General features: G+C 34.3%; 1 protein-coding gene across 5 annotated transcripts in view; it reads right to left on the bottom strand.

The window, feature by feature from the left end:
- PHF14 (PHD finger protein 14) overlaps positions 1–22432 on the bottom strand; it is a 200089-nt gene that overhangs the window by 47854 nt on the left and 129803 nt on the right. The window lies entirely within an intron of this gene.

Here is a 22432-nt window from a genome sequence, read left to right as displayed (position 1 = left end):
ATGGTAGCACATGGTAGCATTATACTTTCCTGGCCTCTTAACATTAGATATAACTATATAATTTGTATGGAGTTAAATGTGTCAATTTCCAGATATGATTTTAGAAGCCATTATATAATTTGCCATATTTCCCGCTACAGTGCCTTGGACCACAGATGTTGAAATAAAACTGCCATCAGCTTCGGTCCTCAAGTGACTATGATGTACAGAGTTGCTCTGTCAACCTGTATTGACATGTTACTTGCGTGAGAAATCAACTTGTGTTAGTTCACAGAAAATCTGGGATTTTTTTGTGTGTGCTGCTTAACCTAGCCTATCCTGACTTACTGGATTCCTTACTGGATTCCTATCAAATCCAACCTAATTTTCATAATTCCATTCAGATGTCACATTATCCACAATCTTTTTGATTCTTGGATCTGAAAGGAATGTTTCTAGCCTTCTAATTCCCAGTAGTTTATCTGTACCTTCTAATGGCATTTAACACTTTAAATCTTGTATTAACACTTTAAATCATATAATTATATCCATACATGCCTTATCTATCCTATAGAACATAATTTTTTAAGGGTCAGATTTATGTCTAATTATTTTAGTACATCTCAAGCACCTAGCAGAGTATGTGGCATACCTTTTGAATACTACACAGATTTCTTTCAGTAAAATGAGGTTCCTATTGCAGATTATATTGGTAGGCCCATCAAGACAAAGAAAATATCTGTATAAATAAAAGTTACTGTTTCTTATCAAATATTATGTTTCTTATCAAATGTTGTGTACAAAATATGAAATAGACATTTTCTTTCAGATTAGTTTTAAACTCTTAGACAACCCCAGTGTTCTTCATTCTGGAGGAGACAGTTTCCTTTTAATTTAAAACTATATCTCTATTCCAAGGAAATTTACTATAATCAATAGGTACTTTTGGTAGGTATAGTCAGAAATTCTGACTGATCTAGACAGAAACAATTCTAAGAAAGGATATTATTTTAAACTTGCTGAATAGATATTCTCTTATGTCTCTTATTGTAGGTCTTTTCTGCATATTTGGGTCATGGCTGGCAGAAATTTATGTTTCAGACATCCATCTGTTGTTCACCAAACAGCCTTGGGCATCTAAGGCAAAAACTAGAAGCTGTACCACTTCTACTGCCATTCAGTGAAATGAAAGTTTAAAAAATAATTTCAATCACAACAAATAGGAAACAGGCTAGCAGTGAAGAACTACCAGGAGCAATTTTAAATCTATCTCGGAAAAAAATTACGTGCAACATTCAGGTTCCTTGTCTTCAAGGAGTTATGAAAAATATTCTTCTGCCATAAGAGTTTGCAGTTGGTAAAAAGAGCCTAGACATAAAAAGATGAATAACAATACAAAGAAACATCTACCAAATGAACAGTCTAGCAAAATGCAAAAGAATTTTAGTGTAGTCCTACGGATTGCTGGGAAAACTAGGTTTTAAGCTGAACATTCAATTAAACAAACAAACAAGCATGACACCCTGATGATATCTGTAAAAGGGAGAGGAAAGGAAGGAGGGAGGCAGGGAGAGAGAGAGACAGAGGAAGACCTGTCTGGAATATTAGCATGGGTCCAGATTATAGATGGCCTTGAAAGTCAGGGATAAAACTGTGATGTCTGTCTTACAGTAGTGGACAATGAAGAGCTCCTTCTTTGAGTTTTCTAACCTGGAAGGACATGCGGAAAGTGACCTTTCAAAAAGACTGATTTGGAAAACTCTGTAGGAGGGCTTAATGAGAATAGAAACTTAGATTCTGAAGAGAAAGATTTGGGGGATAAAGAACAAAAGTAAGTGACATTTTTTTTTTTTTCTTCTGAGAAAAGAAATGAGATGGAGGTATTTTGAAAGTAACAAAGGTTGAAGTAGGAAAAGTAACAAGGACTATTTCTAAGGTTGGGAGGAGATAAGATAAGGGTATGGCCCCTTTTTTCTCAGTGAAGACAGTCATCTAGAAAAAACGAGGGTGCTGTAAATACAACTGAGACTTGAGGTATGCGGCAAATATCTGAAGTAACTGCTCTAAGAAATCTGATCCAAGAGCTCATAAAAGACAGCAATGAGGCTTGGTTTAACTTAGGAGCCATAAAATTTGTAGTGAACCTAAGTCCATGAATTCCTCCAGTTATTTCTAGTCAGAAGGAAAAAAAAAAATTGAGATGAAACAACACAGTGGATCCAGAGAAAGTTGAGGAATTATAATAGAGGGCTCTAATGTTTTTGAAAAGTATCCATTAAAATGCCAAATCATAGTTTAAAAAGGGGGAGGGAGGTAAAATCAGAAAGATGATGTCCTGGCGTCTTGAGGAAATCGTGGAAAGTATCTGAAAAAGTGGAAGAACTAAGAAAAAAGATGATGATCTGAGTCACGATGATTGGGTATATGACATTTTCACAGTAAAGGACTATTGGGTAGGTGACATTCTACCTCTCATACACAGTCTAAATTTTCATTTTTAAAAGATATACACTGATAAAATACTTCAGAAAATATTTTCTTCAAAGCCTCACACACACAAAGATTGGTCTGGTAATTCATCAAAGGAGAAAGAAGGCTGAAGAATGAGGAAAGGTGAGATTGGAGAGGATTTCTTTAACAGAGGTACTATAGAGGAAGTCCCTATATAAGAGAGTCTTTCTGAAAAGTATTCAAAGTTTTTGTCCCCTAGAAGTTTCAGGGACACTGAGACTGGTTGGAGAGGCTTCTGAAGAGTACTCAGAGAACTTGTCCTCTAGGAGTTTTGAGGGACATAGAGTTGAGCTGGTGATGCATCTATATAGTTGAGCAGCAAAGATGCAGGGGGAATGACTGCTCTTCTAAGCTTACAGGGCAAGGGGTTGCATGTGCTTACCTTAAGACCAATGAGAAAGACACGTGAAAGAGAGCAAGACTCTGTTGTCTAGAAAGGGATCTGGGCCAAAGAGGACAGCCTAGTGGGAGTGGGGTGATGCCAATCAGAGAGGAGCCAAAAGGGACTTACGTTCAGAAAATGAGTTACAGGTAACCCACAATAGAACACATCTCTCACTTCAACGGAACAGCAGGTAGGAAAGCCCTAGCAATGAGAAATCACTAAAAACCCACAGAAGGAAGCAGGGACAAGAGTCAAACTCCAGTATGTGCCCCTTCCAAACTATAGATTTCCCAGTTTGAAGCAGGTCTGAGGTGGTGAGAGGAGAAGCTTTAAACTGGTTGAGAGACTGAAACCTTGATATTAAATTGGACTAGATTTTTGATATTGAAAAAGAAGACTATTAATACCTCAGAAGACTGGAAAACCCATGAGTCACTCGAAAAAAGAAAATCTATCAGAGCTTGTTTAAAGGCACAGGGATGAAAGAATTAAGTTGCTTTCTATGTGCATCTTGTCTTGAATTCAGGAAAAAAATTTACTTAGATCGGAATAAAAAAGGAAAATCAGTCTTTTTAAAATAGTAGTCTGGGACTTCCCTGGTGGTCCAGCGGTTAAGACTCCATGCTCCCAATGCAGGGGGCCCAGGTTAGATCCCTGGTCAGGGAAGTAGATCTGGCATGTGGTCTCTTCCACAATTAAGAGCCCGCATGCCACAACTAAAAGATCCCGTGTGCCGCGACTAAGGATCTTGCGTGCCACAACTAAGGATCTGTGTCCATGTGCAACTAAGACCCGGCACAGTCAAATAAATAAATAAATAAAGCTTATTAAAAAAACAGTAATTTGGATAGTCCTTAAAGCATTTAATATAGAGAACAGATAAGACCATTTCTATTGTCTCCTTTTATTTAAATTAATTTTGTTTAAAGGTGTAGGTTTCAGACTACAGGATTTTTTTTTCCCTTCAAATTGCCATGGTGAGTTTTAAAAAAAGGCAACTAATTGTATTTGGCCCTATTAGGAAGGTTCCTATCTTAAGGAAGCTTTTTACTGATGAAGGAACACAAATACACTTGATAAATATACAGAATGTCATGTTTCCAAATGCTGTTTTCATTAAGTCTGGGAAAAATGAGGAGGGGAGAAAGAGTAGGAAAGGAGAAAATTTGGGGATTTGGGAACAGCTAAATCATGAAGAAAGTTTACCTCACAGAAAAAATTAGATTCATGAGCAGTAGAACTCAAAAAGAAGCACTCAAAAAGAAATGGAGGATAAGATGGTACTTAATATAGTATTTATGCTGTAAACAGGTTAAAGCTTCCACATTGTCATTAAATGTCACAGGGAAAGGGTAGGAAAATGTCTAAATTATATACCACTTTGCTTTCTTTAAAGGAAAAAAGAAAGTTTTCTAAAAATATTTACTTCATTCACAATCCTAAGATGACATGAAGTGGGGAAAAATTGATTAATGATAACTAAACTAATGACTGGATGCTGGAATAAAGTTTGAATTGAGTTATTAATGATTTTTTGTTGGTGTGTGTATGTTGAAACCACTGCATTAAAATAAGAAAATAATGCTGAAACATCCCATGTTCATGACTTGCTTTAGACTATATATCTATACTTTGGATCTGGTTCACAAATATCTGCTAATCTACATTTAAAAAACTGATTTTAGAAACAGAATTTACAGAATACCATCTGTCTTTAGAAGCTGAGAAAATAGTCCAGTCCCTCAGGAACACAAAAGTGAACTGATAAAATGCTTTGATGAAGTTTGAAGTTTTCAAAGTGATTCTTAAAAAATTTAACCTCTATAAGCATACTTTAAAGAGTTTTCACACCAGCGAAGCAGATAATCATTTGTAGCCATTACTGAAGGTACATTTAACAAAAAACCAACTTAACTTCAATGACGATATAACACTACAACATAAACCTTTAAGAACCCTTCAGAGAAAACATTAAAATAGATTGCATCTTAGGTGACCAGAGTTTAAATTTAGCATATGGATATGGTCCAGAGGAAAAAAGAGAACAATATATTAAATCTAGCTAAAATAGTTTGTAGAAGTCTGAAATCACAAAAGAACGTAGATGGCTGAGCTAGGTCACAGGTGGAAATACGGTGGAATAAAAACAGTTACATATATGGATCTTTATCTGTCAAGGAGGAGGGAAACATTTTTTAACTTTTTTATAGGTGAGGAAATAATTTCATACTCTTTGGTATGAAAAGAACTAACCCAAATGAATCTAAAACTGCATGATAATTAGTATTTGATCCATTGACAGACAAGGTATTATTTTTGAATAAGAGGATTTTTTACTGCAAAATAATGCTAATACTGAAAAAAAATATACAAAATCTTTCCGTTTATACATAAAATGGCTAACACTGCACAAATCAGAATATTCTTAAACTATCTTTGCAAAGAGGTTGAATATGGTTGGTTTTAGTTTCTTTTTACAGTACAGGTTTTCAAAGCTTCACAACTCATGACAAACATTAGACGGTAATATTTGACTCAGCTAAAATACAATGCTTAATACCTAATTAAAAAAAAAATTCACTTCTAGATCCCTTTCCCTCACCTCCCTCCAAGTGCAACAGATTAGATTCTGCTGGGTCCACATAAATCATCTATGTTGTCAAGCAGCAGCTCCCTAAGCAAAGACACATACTTCACTGAATTTTATAAAGAAAGGGCCTTGAGGAGTTATAGTCTATCTTTTAATACCTTACAGTAGTACCATCCTTAATCGATTCATTTAAGAATTACCTCCAGGATTTAGTCTCCTATTCATTAAAAAGACCAAAATAGATCGCACTTAACAATAAAAGTATTTTTCTTTTTCCTATTACTAGTAGTGTTTATTTATAATAGAAATATTATCTGAGTTTCTACATGATGAAAATCTAAAATGGCTTCAGGACAAAATCTAATTTGAGAAGCTCTTGCAACAAGGAATAGAGAATTCCTATTTCAATATATGAAAAGTTTCTAAAATACAGGCTCTTGAATCAGGCAGATATGGGTTTGAATCACTGTTGTACCACTTACTAGCTGTGTAATGTTGAACTTCTTTGAACCTCATTTTTTTTAATCCACAGAGAAGAGATGAAAAACAGTAACTAACATAAAGACTATGGTGAGGATTAAATGAGTATACATTTTAAGTGCTTAGATAATGCTAGGCACATAGAGGTACTCAATAAATGTTAACTACTAATATTATTACTAGTAGTGAGGCAGGAGACAGATGGGCCCCAGTCTGAACAGCTGGAGTTTCTCCCCTGTGGACAGATACTCCAAAACAGCAGGAGCGAGAGAAGAGCTGAGCCCTGCCCAGATAACAGATAAAAGACCACATATTCCTCATTCTTGAAGTCAAGGAGACCTTCCCAACTATTCATGCACAGAAAGGCTCCTCAAAGGTCTAAAGGGGGCGTCACCTCATAGTAAGTGATGTCAGGTTACCCACAGACCTCTTCACTGGAATACATCTTGGCTAAGAGATGCGCATACACACATGGGAGGTTCCTGACATATACCAAATACGGACTCAGAACCAGGCAAATCAAGATGACTGGCCAAAGGAAACCCAGAAGAAATGCCCCATAAAAGTGATTCAAACTACCATGAGGGTGCAACTCACTCCCTCTGAGCCCACCCATGTGTCTATCCACAGGTACCCTTTTTCCTCCTAATAAACACTTTACTTGCTTCACTACTTTCCAACTCTATGTGGAAATTCATTTCTACACAGCTGATGCGCCAGGGCCTGGTCCCTGGCCACTGGTCTAGTGGCTAGGATTCAGCGCTCTCACTGCTGTGGCTTGACTTCAATCTCTGTCTGGGAACGAAAATCCTGCTTCAAGCCGCTGCTGCACGCCAAGGCCAACTGAGATCAGTAGGGCACTTTCTTATTTTTAAAATATTCATTTTTTTGACCCAGAAATTACACTGAGAGTATATCTGAGCAAAAGAATATTGTATAGTACTTAAAAAATCTCATTAGAAAAGAGTATTTAACACTATAGAAAACTGTCATATAATGCAATTATATGAAAAAAGTATGTAACAGAATGTATAATATAATTGCCATTTTTAGAGAGGAGGTTGAGATAGAATATACCACTAAAATATGAGCAGAAATACAAATACATTTAGGTGCTATAATTGCAGGTAATTTTAAATTTTTTTGTTTTTGCAGTACGCAGGCCTCTCACTGCTGCAGCCTCTCCCGCCGCGGAGCACAGGCTCCGGACACACAGGCCCAGCGGCCATGGCTCACGGGCCCAGCCGCTCCGCGGCATGTGGGATCCTCCCAGACCGGGGCACAAACCCGCGTCCCCTGCATCGGCAGGCGGACCCCCAACCACTGCACCACCAGGGAAGCCCTTAAATATTTTTATCTTTTTAAAATTTTCCAAATATTCTACAATAACCATGTATTCCATTTCTAAGAAATTAAAAAACACACACATAATTTTTTTCTGACTTCAAATTTCTCCAGAAAGGTAGAGTCAGAGGAAAGAAAAGAGGAGAAAAAAAGAGTAAGAAGCATTTTTTAAAGCAATATTTTATATAAAGGATATTAGTTTTATTACACTAAAAATTTGCTATTCTGAATTATTACTCTCTAGCTTTAAACAAAACTCAAATAGAGTCTGACACCTCAGTTATATCAATTTAATCATATCTCCACACTAATATCTCCCTTGGAGATCATGTTGTAATGTATTTTCCTAGTTAAGCAAATACTATTTAAGCTTTATAATAAAAGGAGACTAATAGACAGTGGAAATGGCCAACTAAAACTTATTAGTAAATTTATCACTACATTATGTCTTAATTATTAGACTAAAGGATAATATTTTAAAAGGCAGAAAGTCTCTCTCTTGATGAACATGAACTCAGAGAAAGTAGATGGATCATTTAATCTTAAGTCCCAGGTTTTCCTGTAGCAAAACTGGTAGGGTAGTGAGCAGGTACGGGTGCTGTCACCTGCAGAGTGAGAAGAGACTGAAAACAGGCCAAAGAAGCTTATCAAAAAGACCAAAAAAAAAAAGGTCTGCCAAGAAGGGAGAAAACCAGGAAGAGAACAGGTTCAATGAAGGCAAGGAAGGAGTTTATAAGAAGGAAGATGTTACCAACAGTATCAACAGCCACACAGAAGTAGAAAAAAGATGAAGCTGAGTAACTGAAGAAGATTGATGGGGACAAACTGAATCTATAGCTCAGAGAAGATCCTTGAGCTGTTGCTGGGCAATTCCAGAACTTGGAAAGAAGAAAGGGAATATAGGATATCAGCAATCCAGAAATGCTACGGTACTGAACCTGAATCAGATGTCATCAACATATCTTGAACCTGCCTGTGGGGTTGAAAGAAAGTCCTATTAGAGAAGAGTAAAGTCTGAGAGTGAATGATATTCTGTAGTTACAATAAGTGAATACTTCAGTTAGAGACAAAACTATATGTAAGGAATTTAACAGAGATGAGGGTCACAGAAGTGGTTCTTTAATGTTAATAAGCATAATTGTCACCTGTGGTGCTTATAATAATGTTGATTCCTGGGTACCATTCCAGAGATACTGATTTAGCAGATCTTCATGGGCCTTCCAAGCTGCCTACTTAACAGAACTACTCTGGACGATCCTAGTGCAGGTGGTTTGTAGACTATACTTTGAGGAGAAATCACAGAAATCTGGGCTACGTAGATTGACAAGTGATGAAAATCTCAAACTATGATGTAAATCAGAAGATCAAAAAAATTTTTTGATAAATAAAGCACAAGGAGAAATAAAGTGGTGTTCACCTAACCTAACTAACTAAAGTTAGTTACAGGTAGTTCATACGGTCCTGTCAAAATAAGAACTGAAGCTAATATAGAACAGGACTGGACTAAGATGGGGCTATGGGGCAGTGGGAGGATAGTGTGAACCACAGTCTTATAATCTGCCTTACTTAGCATTTTACCAGCAGAAAATATGTTAAGAACAGCATATTTGATATTCCCAGAAAGGGATATTCCACTTTTAAAGTAACAAACAAATAGAGAAATATATATGTTATGATTAAGGAAGTACATTATTAATGGTTTCTTCCACTGGGAATCAAGGGAGCAGGTGGCAGAGAGAGAGAGGTATGGGGTGTAAAGATAGGGTTCTAAAGAATTTACATGTATAAATCACTGCCCTTTAACTCTTACATATAAAGCACATATTGAGATTCTACATTTTTAAAAGAAAGACATTAGTAGCACCTGAGAATGAGTACAAATTTCCTTATTTACTTAAGAATGAGGATTTCTCTTGGCACAAATGCTTGTAAGACATACTGAAGGCACATAATCACTTTATGGCATTCTAAATGTATTTACACAGTATGTCCTAAGAGCAAATTACCTTAATTTCCAGATTCCACAGGAATGTAAAAGTGCTAGCCCGTAACTTCCCACATTTCCATCCTTAAAAGTATTCAAACATTTATACAATAAAAGGATGTGTTGCTTATATATATGCCTATTCTCTAAAAGCTATTTGTTAGGCTTGATGAATCTTCTGTTATCAAAAACTGTATACACGTTGACAAAGTGAATTCATAAGTTATCTCAAAGCTGTCTTTCGTGGTTCACTACTTTTAAATTTTATTAACTTTTTATTTTCATTTCAGTTTCAAGTTTATAGCTTTCATGACCTTGACACAGAAATAATACCTCTCCTGTCTATGGGAAATTTCTTTGATATTTCTTCACCTACTAAAATAATGTCTGCAGTTAAAAACAAGTTTCCTTCCCTACAAGGGAACTTTTGCCTGTATCAGTTATGTCTTTTCCTATTAGTCAATACTTGGTAGAGTCAGTGGTTTAAATATAATAGTAAACCTTTACTTTCTAAATATCATTCCTTCTACTTACAAAATAAACACGTTAGTATATGATGAGTGCGATTCACAGAGCACCATAATTCTATATTTAATGCGAAACAGTCATTGCCATCAATATAAAAAATACCAACTATTTGCTAATGTTATACAATAAATTTAGAAGAGACACCTTATAGAATAGTATATAATTTAAAAAGTTTGGAGAGCTACAAGTGCCTTAGTTTAAAAATAGATTAAATATAAAAATAGCTTTCAATGCCTCTTAAGCTCTAGCAAGAAATTAAAACAAATGGACCTTTTCGTGAATGAAAAAGTTAGACATGACCTTACTCTATTTGGTGTGAAACTCTGACAGAGACAAGAAAGATTTTTACTTGGTATGTGTGAAGATAAAAAATAAAACACAGAAAACTGTTCTTCAGATTCCTTTTAAAAAACATTTTTTACATTTGAAAAATCAGAACATTATCACTGATTTTGAACTCTCCTCTCTGTGGCTAAAATTATTGCTTATTTATTTTTTTACTTTATTTATTAATTTTTAAATTTTTTTTGTCTGTGTTGTGTCTTCGTTGTTGCGCGTGGGCTTTCTCTAGTTGCGGTGAATGGGGGCTACTCTTTGTTGCACTGTGCGGGCTTCTCATTGTCATGGCAACTCTTGTTGCAGAGTACGGGCTCTAGGCGTGCGGGCTTCAGTAGCTGTGGCTCACTGGCTTAGTTGCTCTGCCGCCGCACGTGGGATCTTCCCAGGCCAGGGCTTGAACCCGTGTCCCCTGCATTGGCAGGCAGATTCTTAACCACTGCGCCACCAGGGAAGCCCAATGATTGTTTATTTTTAAGAATAAGAAGATGTGTCATTTACTGAGTGCCTCTATTATTCTAAATATTGCCATTAAACCTTTCACAAATGAGCAACCTGAAACTCACTGAAGTGAAGCAACTTGCTGAAAGTCACAAACATTGTAAATGGTTAATATCTGAACTCAGTTTGCTTCTTTTTCAAAGCTCATAAAGCTCTTTCCTCTGCATCACACTGCATACTTTGACTTTCTGTGCATTTTAAATTACTCAATATTCTTACTCAACAATGCCTCAGATTATAACTCCATAAATTTAATGGCAAATTTTTATGGAAAAAAGAAATATTATCACAAAGAAATAAACCACTTATAGATACACATCCTAATTTGAGAGATGTCAAAAAATGAGTGTCTTAAAATGTAACATAGGATAACACACTAACTCCTAATCTGTAGTTTCTTATTAACCTTGATAAGATTCTATCAGAAAATCAAGACTAGAATGCTTAAATATATTTGATTTCCGAACTCAATTTCATTAACTGAGTTCATACTTCTAATTTTCTTAGCTTAGATTTAAAGACGACTAAGTTTTAGCAAAAGAGTACTTCTTAAACCACAATACATAGGTCAGAAAGACAATTTTTTAAGAGATAAGTAATTCTACTAAATGATGAAATAGTAAAACTAAATGTTAAAATTAGAAGTAACTATCTAACTGTATCTACATCTAGAATACATGAACTCTCACTCTGTTTTTTGAAGCTAGGATTTAAGTCATTCCTATCATTCAGGTGTTACTTTCACAACTCTGGGAATGGGCTCACTTAATTCAACTAAGACCATCTCTGCAATGAACAATGTCTCTCACACTCACATTACATATGAATACTAAAAATAATATGTTTACATAAATAATATATCCTACATTCCTTCTTGGTATATTATATAACCCCAAATTAGTATGTCAAATGTTGGGTTAATAAAGTAAAAATATTCTTATTAACTTTTTAAAAGCTGTAATGAAATATCCTTCAGCTTAGCCATCAGATTTTTAGTAGGTAACTTTTTCTCCAAAATAAAAATAAAAAGATAAACTTTTTAAACCAAAGGATAGTATGAAGTTAGTGAGCTCTAAAAGGTAGTCCTATATATGGCACCCTACGGTACTTTGATTATTTATCTCAGTTATGATTCAGTTTCTCATCATATGGTATTCCACAGCATGGTTTACAGCACGCTATGCAAACACATCAAGCCCACATGCCATCCGAATTAGAAAATGGCTTGGTTTTCCCAGTTTGTAGAAAGTGTAACTTAAAAGATGATGTAGTCTTTCCATTTTTTTCAAAATATTAATACAGAAAACATCTGTATAATTTTAGAGGTTCTAATCATTTTCTTTCTCTATAAATATTCTGAGATATATAAAAATGGACATCATAAACACTAACAAATTTTATCTGGAGGAAAGAAATCCTGTTTTTGAAAAGATTCTTAAGGAATACCTGACCATGACTTATTGCAGTATACCAGTGTGCTTAATGTGTATTGCACAGTCCCCATGAAAATTACCCTAGGTTAAAGAACTAACAGATCAGTGTAGATTCCAATTCTGTTATAAAGAATAACCATAAACAATGTTTTGTTGAAAATTGCGACTTGGCGAAAATATTACCTAGAGACAGGGTTCAGAAACATGTCTAGGACAATCAAGTAAACAACTTTTTTGAGCAGGCAATAATGACAAATAAAAAGTTCAGTTCAGTACATAAACGTTCAATTTATACAAATAACACTTTGTTGTTTTTTTTTAAAGCACAGTAGCATCTATAGTTAGTAGAATTGTTAATGGCTATTACTTTTTACTGAATTCACAAAACACTGTTACTAGTCTCAAAGTACAGCACTCTATTAGAAATTAAGACTTAAAAGACATTTATACAAACAATTTTTCCTGCCAGGAAAAGTGCTAGAGTAACCAGCAACAGCCAGACTTGGCCTAGGATAAGGTACAAGATCACCTGGAAGTGTTTGGGCTTTACACCTGTGGTGTAAAGCAAAGATGAAATCTAAAGTTTAAATATTTAACTATAGCCATCATCAAGGACAACCACACCATAGTTTTAATTCTCAGACTTTTCATAAGTCTACAAACTACCAAAGATTTTCCTATGGGATTCTAATTTAGGATACTGTATAAACAACTTTCCTCCAGACTTTACATAACTGTATCAGTAAAAAGGCAAATCAAAAAACTCAGTAAAGCTTGATAAAACATATTGTTATAACCTCTAATGTCACACAAGTCCTAGAAGAATACTGAATTAAGACAGTTAAGTGGTATAAGTTATACCCGGAAATGACTTATCTGTCAACTATGCTAAATTTAGAAACTTAAAATCTAACCTAATGCCAGATAAAATCCCAGAGGTCAAATGAATAAAGTATTAAAAAGTCCTTTTTTATGGGTCAGTTATATGATTCAAATTTAAAAGAACTTTAAAGGATAATTCATTTTAATTTTATATTTTTTATAAATCTTCATAATACATAAAACTCAGACATTTAATTTCCAGTATCACCAGGTTCAATTAAATGTGCTTGTTTAATATTGTGGCAAGATACTCCTTGGAGAGATTGTTCTGTTCAGTTTTTAAAGAGGCAAAATTCTCAATGACTATTTTGCTTGATAGTAAGTATTTATATATGTCATTGGACACAAGCATTTCAGTTACAGAATTCTAGTTGCTCAATGCAAAAAAAATTGGAAAAATAGAACAAAAATTTTAAAAAAATCAGACTTCCCTACTCAGGGATTTCTAATACAAATGATTACCAAAAAGTACCACACTTGCCTGAGCTGGTATGTCATACATTTGTAGTGCCAGAAAATCTTCCATAAGAATTTAAATGAGATCTTCATGCATATGAAGTCAACTTATTACCACTCAAAAAGAGTACTATACTAGAAAGATCAAATAAGAGTGAACCAAATGGAGGTCTCCAAGCTAAGATAGCTCATCTTGTAGTATTCAGACAATGACCTGTCATGTACACCTTTTGGCTTTTCACAAAACAGAACGTGAACAGGGACGAAAAGCTAGAATCATAACTGGCACAGTCACTGTAAAGTATATGATGTGTATTTAAATTCTCAGTGGCACCTGTGAATATATATCACTTGGATGATGTCCTTTTAAAAGAAATATTTATAGTAATACCTGTTCATTTAACCACGCCAAAAGAAGTTGTCTTCATTTGGGGTGTTTCAGTACACAGAAGGTGTTGAGCTCTATATCAAGTATACCCTAGAAAAAAGAGAATAGTGAACTGTGCCCTATATTAATACAGAAAAAGAGGGAGAGGGCTCAGATCAATAAAATTAGAAATAAGAAGTTACAACGGACAACAGAGAAAGATAAAGGATCACAAAAGACTACTACAAGCAACTATATGCTAATAAAATGGACAAATTCTTAGAAAGGTACAATCTCCCAAGACTGAACCAGGAAGAAATAGAAAATATGAACAGACCAATCACAAGTACTGAAATTGAAACTGGGATTAAAACCTCCCAACAAACAAAAGTCCAGGACCAGATGGCTTTACAGGCAAATTCTATCAAACATTTAGAGAAGAGTTAATGCCTATGCTTCTCAAACTACCAAAAAGTCTCAGAGGAAGGAACACTCCCAAACTAATTCTATGAGGCCACCACCACCGTGATACCAAAACCAGAAAAAGATACCACACACACACACAAAGAAAATTACAGGCCAATATCACTGATGAACGTAGATGCAAAAATCCTCAACAAAATACCAGCAAACCAAATCCAACAATACATTAAAAGGATCATACACCATAATCAAGTGGGATTTATCCCAGGGATGCAAGGATTTGTCAATGTCTGTAAATCAATCAGTGTGATATACCACATCAACAAATTTAAGAATAAAAACCACATGACCATCTCAATAAATGCAGAAAAATCTGACAAAATTCAACACTGATTTAGGATAAAAACTCTCCAGGAAGTGGGCATAGAGGAAACATACCTCAACGTAATAAAGGCCATATATGACAAACTACAGCTAACATCATACTCAACCGTGAAAAGCTGAAAGCATTTTCTCTAAGATCAGGAACAAGACAAGGATTTCCACTCTTGCCACTTTTATTCAACATAGTTTTGGAAGTCCTAGCTATGGCAATCAGAGAAGAAAAAGAAATAAAGGGAATCCAAATTGGAAAAGAAGAAGTAAAACTGTCACTGTTTGCAGATGACATGACACTATACATAGAAAATCATAAAGATGCTACCAGAAAACTACTAGAGCTCATCAATGAATTTGGTACAGTTGCAGGCTACAAAATTAACACACAGAAATCTGTTGCATTTCTATACACTAACAACAAAAGATCAGAAAGAAATTAAAGAAACAATGCCATTTACAGTCACATCAAAAAGAATAAAATACCTAGGAAGAAACCTACAAAAGGAAGCAAAAGTTCTGTACTCTGAAAACTATAAGACGCTGATGAAAGAAATCAAAGATGACACAAACAGATGGAAAGATATACTGTGTTCTTGGATTGGAAGAATCATTACTGCCAAAATGGCTATACTACCCAAGGCAATCTACAGATTCAGTGCAATCCCTATCAAATTACCAATGGCATTTTTCACAGAACTAGAACAAAAAATTTTTTACAATTTGTATGGAAACACAAAAGACCCCAAAGAGACAAGGCAATCTTCAGAAAGAAAAATGGAGCTAGTGGAATCTGGCTACCTGACTGCAGACTATACTACAAAGCTACAGTCATCAAAACAGTATGGTACTGGCACAAAAGCAGAAATATAGATCAATGGAACAGCATAGAAAGCCCAGAAGTAAACCCATGCACCTATGGTCAGTTAATCTAAGACAAAGGAGGCAAGACTATACAATGGAGAAAAAACAGCCTTTTCAGTAAGTGGTGCTGGGAAAACTGAAGAGATACATGTAAACAAATGAAATTATAATATTCTTTAATACCATACACAAAAATAAACTCCAAATGCATTAAAGACCTAAATGTAAGACCAGATGCTACAAAACTCTTAGAGGATAATGTAGGCAGACACTCTTTGACATAAATCGCAGCAATATCTTTTTTGATCTGTCTCTCCTAGAGTAAGGGAAATAAAAATGAAAATAAACAAATAGAACCTAATCAAACTCAAATCTTTTGCACATCAAAGGAAACCATAAACAAAATAACAAAACCCACAGAATGGGAGAAAATATTTGCAAACAATGAGACTGACAAGGGATTAATCTCCAAAATTTACAAATAGTTCATGCAGTTGAATATAAAAAAAACAACAACCCAATCGAAATAACAGGCAGAATATGTAAATAGACAGTTCTCCAAGAAAACATACACATGGCCACTAGGCACATGAAAAGATGCTCAACATCACTAATTATTAGAGAAATGCACATCAAAAGTACAATGAGGTACCACCACACACCAGTCAGTATGGCCATCATTAAAAAGTCTACAAATAACAGGGACTTCCCTGGTGGCAAAGTGGTTAAGAATCACCTGTCAATGCAGGGGACACGGGTTCAAGCCTTGGTCTGGGAAGATCTCACATGCCACGGAGCAACTAAGCCCATGTGCCACAACTACTGAGGCTGCACTCTAGAGCCCATGAGCCACAACTACTTAAGCCCGCACGCCTACAGCCCATGCTCCGCAACAAGAGAAGCCACTGCAATGAGAAGCCTGCTCACTGCAACGAAGAGTAGCCCCCACCTGCCACAGCTAGAGAAAGCCCACATACAGAAACGAAGACCCAATGCAGCCAAAAACAAATAAATACATACATTTATTTAAAAAAAGTCTACAAATAACGAATGCTGGAGTAGGTGTGGAGAAAAGGGAACCCTCCTACACTGTTGGTGGGAATGTAAATTGGTACAACCTCTATGGAAAACAGTACGGAGGTTCCTCAGAAAACTAAAAATAGAATTACCATATGATCCAGAAATCTCACTCCTGGGCATATATCCAGACAAAACTATAATTCAAAAAGATATACGCACCCCAATGTTCATTGCTGCACTATTTATGATAGCCAAGAAATGGAAGCAACCTAAATGTCCATTGACAGAGGAATGGATAAAGAAGATGTGGTGCATATACACAATGGAATATTACTAAGCCATTAAAAAGAATGAAATAATGCCATTTGCAGCAACATGGATGGACCTGGAGATTATCGTATTAAGTGAAGTAAGTCAGACAGAGAAAGACAAATATCATATGATATCACTTATATGCAAAATCTAAAAAAAAATGATACAAACTTATTTACAAAATAGAAACAGACTCAGAGAATGGACTATGGTTACCGGGGGGAAGGGCTGGGGGAAGGTATAGTTAGGGACTTTGGGATTGACATGTACACACTGCTGTATTTAAAATAGGCAACCAACAAGGACCTACTGTATAGCACAGGGAACTCTGCTCAATACTCTAATAACCTAAATGGGCAAAGAATTTTTAAAAGAATAAATACATGTATATGAATAACTAAATTACTTTACCCTACACCTGAAACTAACACAACATTGTTTATCAACTCTACTCCAAAATAAAATAAAAATTTAAAACAAAATAATATTAAGTCTATATCTTATATTTAAGTATACAACATAATTTTAAAGTATCAGGTTGTTGAAATTTGCCTTGGGTTATACGCCTTGTGCATATTTGTTTTAAAATTGCAAAAACATTCATTTTTAGCTTAAAAACTTTTTAATAACTGAACAATTTTTAAAATACATAAAACAATGGTTCTTATTCCTAACTGCTCATTAAAATAATTTTAGAAGCTTGTAAAAAATAAAAATGTCTGTCTTCAATCCCTCTCTCTCCCCTCCTTCCTGAACAATTCAATCTAAAAGCCTTCAGGTTATGGCAAGCAAAGAAGGTGTCCATGCAGCAGGGGAATGGAGGGTGATAGGAGATTAGTTTTACGTCAGGGGATTAATCTTCTAATATATATCAAGGATAATGGGAGCCAGTTTTCAGTGAGGGAGTTATAAATATGAAAAGGGAAAAAACCAGAATGGTTTCCAATATCTATGAAGACAAAGAAAAGTAAATGTGTATGTCTATGAATGTACATACATACATCTAGTCCTTGGCTATGTCTACTGAGAAGACCTAAGAGAAGCAACATCCCAGTAACAATGAGCACATCTAGTACCATGATCTTAGTTTCTAAATACCATTTTCCACTAAAAGGGAAGCAGAGCTCCTTGGAGAAATCACTGGTTCCAGGAGTAGGGGAAGGGAAAGACCAAGTTGAGCCTAGAACACCTTTAGTAAGGAAGCACTCAAATATTTCTGGGATCCATATGAAAAGAACACAGAAGCCAGCCTGAAGTGGCTCTCATTAGCCAAATTTGAGACAATTCAAACATCAAAATAAATAATGATAATAACCAATATAAACCACTGAAAACAGAAAATGAAAGTCTGATAAGGAATAGGATATTTACACAGTCTCAAGGTTCTTCCCTACAAATTACTTATTAATTAGAAAGGGGAAGAGAATGGAGAAGACTTGCAGAGAACTCCTCAGTCAAGTGATTAAAGTTAACATCACCATTTATGGTTCATATTGAAATCATGTGTCACCTGATAGAATGCATACTGCATCACATCTGTGGTATTTTTATCAGAGATGCATAAAATAAATCTAACCACAAGAGAAGATCATAAAAATGCAAAGTAAAAGACATTCTACAAAATAAGTGCCCTGTAATCTTCAAAAGTGGCAATGAAATGACAGTCAAGGAAAGACTAAGGGACTTTCCAGATTAAAGACTGAAGAAACATAAAAATTAAATGCAATGAATGATTCTGTATAGGATCATTTTGCTATTAAGGACGTTACTGGGACAAATAGCAAACCTTGAATGAGGTCTGAGGATTAGACGGTAATAGTGTATCAATGTTAATTTCCTGATTTTGTCAGTTATATTCTGGATATGTAGGAGGATGAGAAAACACTGACAAATGTAAAGCAGTGGTGTGTCAAAAAGACTTTCAGGAAGATTACTCTAGTAGCAGTGTGGGACTATGATCTCCAAACACTGTTGTTTATGTACCCCAATACTAAAACATTTTAAATACATACCTTAATAAGTATATATGTGTGAAGTTATATACCTATTCTACAGCAGTAACCTGTTACATTAGAAAACACACTCAGACACAGAAATTAAAATGGGATGCTATATAGAATTAATTTAATTAGTCATTTGTCTATCTCCTGAGGTACAAACACTTCATTTTGAAGGAACCTAGTGAAGAGTCTGGTAGACTTATTTAGATAGCCTCTAAAATAGGAGGAACTGGTAGAATGAGGAAAAGGTGAGGCACCGAATCAAGGCAGTTAACAGTGGAGAAAAGGAGCAAAGAGTAAACCGGAGAAATATTTAAGCAAGAACACTTTTACAGGACTCAGCAAGTGATTTTCTATTTGGGACAGGATGAAGAAGACTTGAAGATGATTCCAGGTATTTGGCTTAGGAGAATGGATGAAAGTAAAGATGAAAGAAAAAATAAAAGATGGGTGAGGTGGAGGAGAAAGAATAAAATACATTGCTTTTCCAGGCATATAGCATTCATTTGTAACAGTATTTTCACAACACAGTAAAGAGCAAGAGAAAAAAACCTAATGTATGGTGATCAGTAGCAATGAACTAGCCCCACTGAATAAAAACATAGCACACTGTCTTGGATAGCTGCTGCCTTAGTCAAGTATCTTTGAAGCATAGCCTATGGGAGAAAGTATATTTTGTGCATGTGTTTGTATGTGTGTAGATTTGTGTCTCTGTGTGTGTTACATGTAATGTATATATCTGAATCCATGTAGCTGGTCATTTTTCATGAAACCTAAAGTGACTACCTAGGTTTATGAAGGATTGATAATGCAGAGAAAGTCTTATCATGCCATACTTTGTGGGTCTGGGTAGAATAAAAGTCATTCTATATACAAATATTGAATCATTATGTTGTATATCTGAAACATAATAAGTCAATTATATCTCAATTAAAATATCATTCTACTGTTAGCTAAATTGTTATGAAATATCATTAATTTATTATCATTAATTGTATATTATTAATTTAATATAGTATATTTTATCTTTCATGAGCTAAAGCTTAATATGGATTGAGATATGATGAATCTTGTTAGACTTTTGTGGAATTTCTATACTTTCTATAATTAAAAGCAATAGGCAGGATTAGCGACAGAAGATTTTTGCTCTCATAAAGGTCACAGCAAAAAAACCCATTACTTGAAAGACAAAGTCATATATCAATACATTATGCTGCTCAGAGTATACATGGCAATATTTTAGAGTTTCCCCTGGTATGCAAAATTTGGAGACAATGTCAACAGTTAAATAATATTTAAAGTGCAATGCATTTTCAAGTACATTTTCAACTACACACCCATACCATATATAATCTAAAATTCTAAGCAAAATAAATAATTTATTACTTGGGAGTCAAACTTTTATAATAAAAGTTAAGACTTCTTGGACTTAATCCTGACTACCATAAAGAAAGAAGGTTGGATATATATTTTATGGCTATAACAATTTTATATTCACTTTTCCCCACCTAAGTTTATTGGCAACTGATTCCTTTCTCCTGGAAATAACTACTTCTACCTTAGCTTTTCATACTATTAAAATAAATGAACATGGCATATATACTTAGTATTACCTAAAAAATACCATTCCACCAAAGCAAATAGAGCAGAATGAAGGACAAGCAAAATATATTAACTTTTATTGTGGATTTCTTTTAGGCCCCCAAATGATACTAATTTTCTTGACTCAGGTATGAATAATATACTGCTTTCTGAATTTAAAAGCTTCTGCAGCAATTTACTGAATTATAAAGCATGACATTATCTATCAATGTTTTCTTCTTGGGACCCAATACTAGCAAACACCTTACAAGAGAAAATGTAAACAGAAATTTACTTGTCAGGAATAAAGTTTTCAAAGTGAGCAAAACAGAGTTGATGTAACACAAGTATTCAAGGGAATGAATTAATTTTCCTTAACTTTCAGCTTAACTATTATATTAAGCTTAATTTTTCATTAGAAAAAGAAGTACGTAATATTCATCTTGATATGATAAAAATACAAATCCATTTCACTGCTGTAATCCTTACAATAAACTGCTGTGACATTTGTCAGTTAGATACCATATTTGGATATTTTAAAAGTCTTGGCTGTTTATATCTGGGATTCATTCAATCACAAGTCAGAGTACAATGCAACTTTTCTAACAATGTGCCTTCCTAATGGATTTCCATTCTGAGTCCAAAGATCTTATTCTCTGGTAGACAGGGAAAAGCAAAATACAAGAACATCTCAATGGCTACTGGCATGCACCTACTGCACTTACAAAATATTCATTTTGTATATTCCCAACATATGTGAAATGTCCTCTTTCATTTTCAATGTTCATTAACAAAATTACTATATAACTTAACAAAGGCACTCTGCAGTTAATACAATGCTCCATATTTACAGTAGTATAAAACCTTTTCAAAAGAATGTACACAAAAAGGCTTATTTATAAATGCAATAAATCTTTTTTTCAAAAATTGCTTTCCTAATTGCTTTTTGAGGGTAGAAGAAAACTCCAAACAAAAAACACACTTAGAAAAATTATATTATACCATAAAGAGTCCCATAAGACAACTATTTAAAATCTATAGTACACCATTATTTTTTTCTCATTTAAATACAATTTCTGGAAAACATTTTTTAATTATGTAATAAAAGTTTTTGATATTAAATACGCTCCCTCTTAAATCTCCCTCTTAAATAATTCTTGATATTGTATAGTTTAAAACCTTGAGCAAAAATGCTTGATTATTAAATACAATGCATAAGATTCTATATTAATAATCATTATACAGATTTGTAAAATTTTTAATAAATTTGGTTATTTAAAAAACCCTTTCAATAGCTTTTTTTTTCCTATAGCCAAATGCTTTTCTGCAGTTTTTAATAAATAAACTTTACAGATGGCTTCTGTGGTAAGCTGGAATAAATCGTTTTAACTGATAAAAAGAGTATTTTTGATTCCATGATCAGACAGGAATTCAGTATCAATTTTAATTCACTCTAGGAAAAACAAATGCACTTAAGTGGCATTTAGGAGAGATGGCTTGAGGTCCACATTACAACAGACAGTTAACTTCTGTTGTCTATTTAAAGAAGAATAATTTGATTAACCCACAGGTGACCATATTGTCTTAGTTCGAATATATTTAATATTTCTGTCAAATAAGTCAAAGCATCAGGGGTCCAGCTATTTACTCACACACTTTAAAAAAGCATATAATAATCTTAAAATGTCAATCATCACAATTTAAGGTTATAAGATTGATATTCAAAAGATTTCAATAGTTTATTATTGGAGATAAACTACGAAACAACCTTATTAGATATTTCATCCTTTCTACTTATCTAAAATAATTACCAGAAAAAAATTTTATGATATAAAAACTAGTTTTCTCAAAGAGCAAACCTTATAGAACATTCACAATATACCTACTATATCTTAAGATGAGTCATCTGTAAAATTAAATTGGATTTTATTGGTTATTCCCTAGGGGTGGTAAATTAGCAGAGGGTGACTGGCTACTAGAGAACTATTTAACATGCTACAGTAATATAGAGAATACACGAAACAGCTAAAATATTTCATAGAGAAAATTTATATAAGTCAGTAGAGCTCTTTACTCCTTAA

Source organism: Orcinus orca, chromosome 9, assembly GCF_937001465.1.
Source record: "Orcinus orca chromosome 9, mOrcOrc1.1, whole genome shotgun sequence".
In the NCBI taxonomy this organism is placed as follows: domain Eukaryota; kingdom Metazoa; phylum Chordata; class Mammalia; order Artiodactyla; family Delphinidae; genus Orcinus; species Orcinus orca.
The sequence above is the reverse complement of the archived record's forward strand: the minus strand, read 5'-3'. Positions and strand labels throughout refer to the sequence as shown.